Genomic DNA, 6,000 nt, shown 5'->3' with positions numbered 1-6,000 from the left:
CATATTAACAAATTTAACCAAATTACACGCTTCATCTTTAAGATGCAGCTCTGAGACAATAACGTTTCAAAAGCCTCAGGTGAAAATAGTTCTTAGGAAAGTGATGATTAATATACACAGACTTCTCTGTACCATCTAAGCCTTGCCTTTATCTCTTTATCCACCTTTGATTACTTCCAGCCAGAATGTCTCAAATTTGCACATTGCTTTTGCTGAAAGGGAGGTTTTTATTTGTATAATGTTGAGTCTGTCAAGAGCCACAACAGGAACAATTCATCAGACGTTTTGCACATAATTCAGATTTTCAGTCTTTTATGTAAAGAAATGTATATTTTAAAAAACTTGTCTAGATTTGAATATAAACTTTAAATTGAAAATAAATTATCTTCAGAGGAAATCCCAAATTAACTAAATGGAGACTTCTACTTTAAACTTCTAGCAGTAATATAATTGTAAAAACCAAATTGAGGGCAAATTGGAAAATATGTTTAAAGAAATGCAATTTTAGCAGATATACTGCAACATAATCTGCAGTCTTTTTGGTATTGTTTACTTTCCCAAATTTGGTTATTCTTAAACATACCTTCTTACTTTTTCTGGGGGGGACACCTTTATTTTCTCATCAATACGCCTAGACAGTCTTGGTAACAAACTTCTCGGGGTTGAAAGAAAAGTTGCTTCTGTTAATGCTTTTATTTAATAATTCCATCACGAGAGGCAAGTATCTTGGCATCTGGAAAACATTGTAAGTTGTCCTTTAATTTAAGGCCCCTGACAGTGGTGTAACGGGGAGCCACGGTCCAATATTACTCTTGTCAGTCACAGCAAGGCTCTTAACAATGAGTGAATATACTCTAATTTCTCCACGTCAGTCCCAATCAGACCATTCCACTTCACCGACGCTTGTTCCTGCGATTTCTAACACCGTTGTGGCTCTCAAGCTGCGGGTAACGTATAATACAATTTCACAGCTTTGCTTTGTTATCTGTGTCTGTTGTCCTTTAGCTTTTTGTTTTAGTATGTGTTTTTCCTTCTTTTATTTATTTATTTCTCGGCTAGACAGGTCATAAAACTGAAGTCCTTTATCTCCTTCAAGCAGGTTTAGATCCAGCTATGGGAAAATAGTAATTTCAGTAAGTTACCCCACCTAGGCACCTCATTTCTGTGCAGTATGGTTTGCCATCCTCCATTTCTCTTTTTAAGATAATCATACGCATTCTGATATCTATAATGTGTTTTTTTTTTTGCAGAGGCCGTGAAACAGCCAAATAAACATAATAAGCACACATCAGTATATGCCGAAAGCCTTTTAAGTTTAAGTAACTTGCAGAAACATTAAAATAACTGAGTTAGACTGTGTACACAAAATATTGATTGGACACGACAGTGGTTTGATTCCTGGTTCCTGTCTCAACATGTTTATTAGATCATCCTTTTGTAGATTTCCATCTTCCTATTTCATGTTCTGTTATGTGTTCTCAGTGGTGGCTGCAGCTGTTTATTCATTTACTTTTGTTAGGTTTGCCATTTCCTATTCTATTCCAATTATTATAATAATCACCATCATCATAACCGTGATGTTTGAATCAATTAGAACGAGTCTGGGGATCGTACGTTTTTTTTCCACAGGGTTTAGCCGTAAAGTGATCCAACAATCCACTTCAGAGATTTTGGCATCTCTTGACAGTTCCCCACTTTACCGCAATATGTTTTTAGAAATCTTTTCAGATGGCAGTTCTTATCTGCAGTAATATGGAAGGAAACAGACTAAATGGAAACAACAACAGATATTCATCCAACAGCACAATACGAAATAAGAAATGAAATGAAGACTACTACTGCTCTAACATCTCAAGGACTGTTTAATATGATGTGTTTCTAGCTGTAGAGAATCCAGTGACAGGTATAACCTCTGAAACCTAAACCTTTAGCACAGCCATTCCAATTAGTTGTTATGAAAATACTTCAAGGGAATCCTGTTGTTAGATTGTGGGAGGTTTTATTGAAACAAGAATAAATGTCCCAGTGTATCTTTTGATAGATTTTTTGGGTCTAGGTTCCCAGCTGTTTTCTGCATGAGAATAAACTGCAGAATGTACTTATGTAAAGCATGTAGAAGATGCTGCTTGCTCTGAGCATCTATTGAAAAATTCATACCAGTGCGGAGAAATTCAGAATCTAATGAGATGAAACATATGTCAATAATTCATTTATCCCTCAAGCCCAGCTGTTGATGTTTTTAACAACATCAGCCGGGGCATATTGTAAATAAAACAGTGGGACGATAGCCAAAACAAACTGCTCTCTCCGTAAAGTTTACAGGTATCTCAATAATTCACCTGAGTCCACTAGGGTGCAGTGAATAATTCATGAGGAAAGTATGTTCAACTGGAGGAAAACAATGTGATGTAATTTGGACTTACTTCGTCTTTAGTAACAGGAAGAGCTTTCTGTTTATTTTCAAGCCATGAAATGATTACTGTGAATAGAGGTGTTGGCAATGGTGCGAAGAGCAGAGATTTAGTCTCAAACGTGGAGATCGTCTACGCCTGAAAACACCCTTCCAGAAGTGTTCAGCTGGTCCTCAGTAGGAATGGGGCGATCTTCTTGCAGTATGAAGACCATTAGTATGCAGATGAAGTTGGCTTTGATTGACAGTGCATTTAACACACTCCCAAAGCAAAGCCCGCAGTGCCAGTTACACATTCAGCTTGTGCATATCTGGACAGAGCAGCAGTGATGGCTCAACTCGTAACAGAAAGAGGAGAGTTTCCCTCACCATACCTAGATATGAAGATAGTATTGTGGCTGAGCTCCTTGTGGAAATTGTGGTTGATCTAAATAAAGAAAACTACCCTCCAAAAAATGTATCACACAAACAAAACAAAACAAAAATTGCAGTAGATATTCTTTTTCAATTCGGAATTGTATTGTTCTGTCTTACATTCTAGCGTTTAATACCCTACACAAAGGAAGGGGAATCTACACTGAAGTTCATTAAAATACTGGCGGAGTTGACTGCGGTATAATTATCTTTTCTTTTATCATCTGGTACTTTCATGGGTCGATCATATTTATTATTTGGCCTTCCACCTCTGCAGACAATATTTGCATGTGCTTAATGGTATGTGTGTACAGAAGGGCTTACTAATGGAGGTCTTGCAAAGATGAAATGCTAGTTCATGCATTTCGAAATATTAAGTCAAAGGTCGGGGAGAAGAAATCACAAATCCATTTACAGAATCCACAAAGTTGAAAGGAAAAAAGAAAAACGTAATTAAAAGACACTGCGTAGATGAATACTTATTCTGTCATGCCTTTGCCACAGTAGCAATAAGGGTAATGGAGGGTAATGGTGAGAACAAACACGTCTTTTCATATATTAACAAATTCTGTGGCTTGGTAGCAGGATAAATGTAAACTAATTTTATCATATCACATTTTAGATTAATAGCATCCATATACATGATGAATAAACTGTGTATGAATGATTGTGTGGTGGGGGGGATTATTATTGCGAAAGGAAGAGATTAATTCATCCTGGAATCTAAGAATTAGAGGCATTTTAATCTTCTCTGACTTGGTAGGGGTATTGGGAATGGGTAAGACTGTTAATTGCTCTCTTTCAGACTCAGGCTATCGAAGGGTTCCCTACCTGCTGATCTGGAACAGGCCCATTGATGCATTTTTAATTGGTAATAAATGGTTTCTGTACATAAGATTCATCATTTGAATGCAATCCATGCTTCACAGATTAATCATTATTTACACGCGGCCCATTTTCTTTTCCTAGCCACACATTTCAAGTTTTAACATTCAATTAAAAACCACATGAGGTTTTATTCTACCCGGCAATAATATATTGAATTTCTGCTATAAGAACTGCTTTTACTGCTCTGTGCGTGACACAGGGGACTAGCTATGTGTTGGGCACACTTAAATAATAAAATCATAGATTCAGTCTCTAAACCCTTTTAACCTTTTTTTTTTTTTAATACAGATATTGTAACTGCTGAAATTAACACTTGAACTGTGACAGTTTTATAAATGAAGCAGGAGAAATTATTACATTATGTGTGATATGGTCAGATCATTCTCAATTTACTAATAATTGATTTAGTTTGTGAGGTTACATTTGATTTCCATTTCCTTTTGGAAGTCCCAACAGTGCAGTATGTTCACGTCAGCAATGTGTCCAGTAATGGATTGAAATGTACAAGTTTACAGATGTTGAAAAAAAAACATATAGCACAAAAATAATATCTTGGGAACGGTTTCTTATATTGGTGGTTTTGTGACATATTTGTGTTCTTAATGTTGGAATGCTTTGAAATGTGGCACATACAATTACAGGTCAAGTGCAGTTCTTTCATTGAAACCATAACATCTTTTGCTTTGCTTTCTTTGTGTTTTTTTTATTTATCCTCTTCTCAAAACCATAAAGTAATTTCTGGCAATTTGATCAAAATGAAAAATTGTAACGGTATAACCCAGCATTCCTTGAGGTATATCATTTGCAAGAAGTTCACGTTCCCTGAGCTGAGCTGCTTCTGATTTCCGGAGATCAAATTCAATCTCTAAAGGCCCTTTGATTATTGCATGCTTGCAGCCAATGACTCCAAGGGCACAGAAAAGAATACATGAGATCTCCAGTTAGTTCTGTTGTGTTTGATGTTGCTCCTGGTTTATGTCAAGGAAACAAATCTCTTTATTTTACCCAGATGAGTAATGCACCTATCACAGAGAGGAGACATCAAGAGCATGTGATTGACTTATGACAGAATCCCTTCCTTTCTCTTTAGAGTCTGAGCTGCTCCAGTGGGCTGACTGCCCACTCAAAGCACTCCCGACTCCTCTGCTCTAAAATTGTATTTTCAGTTTAAATGTGCTTCTCCTGATTAGACTGCAGAGATTTCTTGTCACCAAAGAGAGACCTGTATGATTTTTCTTTACTTTGTTGGCTCTAGATTAAAACCGTCTCACTGCTTGCAACAATTAAGCCGCAGCTCACTTTACAAACCTCAGATATTAAACACATTACTAACAACTCTTCAAAAAAGACCATTACCTTTGAAAAAGCAATCAAAATGCCATCAGATGTCTATCAATGACAGCAGAGTTAGGTGGGGTGCCTTTAAGACATTTAGAGCAGCACTCAGATGTCTGTGCTCTTCAGAGAATGAGTTTTCCTTCCTCTTGTTGAAAACAAAATTAATTTGCCCTGGGTTACATCTGATTCATTGACATTACTGATGCATTGCGTCTAAATGAATTTTTTGAGCAGCAAAATCCTTCATGCATTCTACAGCTTGTACATTATGCACATCATTTATAAAGATCCATTTCCATATGAGAAATGAGGGAGGGGGGCTGAGTTAAATAGGAAAATATTGTCCTGATGATATTACAAACCCAATTACAGGTTGTTCTCCATGCACCCTCCTCCGTGCTCATCTTTGCGGGTGGCGTTTCACTCAGATCACGTTTTATTAACCAGGGGAGGGCAATTGCTGCTAGGTGTGTGTCACATGAATGCCTTCATTCAGCAGTTTGATGGTTATTCATTTATCTATAATCTTTGCTAATAGGGCTATCAGTGACAGGGAATTATCTTTTAATTAAGTCTAAAATAAAAAAGGACAAGACCGATCTTGTGGGTAATAGATTTGTACTGAAGTCCCGTTGAGCGGCCTAGAAGATCCTGCAAGAATGACAAAACACTCTGTAAATACTTAGTGATTTTGTTGACCTGTATTCCCGTGATTATTGGAAGACTGAGCATATGTTATTTGTTTGTGGAAAATGGTCAATTGCACATCTTTGAATTGAAAGGGGGAGCCGAGCACCTGCATTTCTCACTGTATAACTCCTGGCATAGTCAGGGTTAAGAGCAAAGGGTTCTCTGTCATTTATTGTGTTTTTGATTACTACTAGTACTAGGGCTTTGGAACAGTCAGCACACAATTGATGAATGTGTCAATACAGAGAAAATGAGATTGT

Source organism: Amia ocellicauda, chromosome 17 (genome assembly GCF_036373705.1).
Source record: "Amia ocellicauda isolate fAmiCal2 chromosome 17, fAmiCal2.hap1, whole genome shotgun sequence".
Taxonomy (NCBI): domain Eukaryota; kingdom Metazoa; phylum Chordata; class Actinopteri; order Amiiformes; family Amiidae; genus Amia; species Amia ocellicauda.
Note: the sequence above shows the minus strand (reverse complement) of the source record.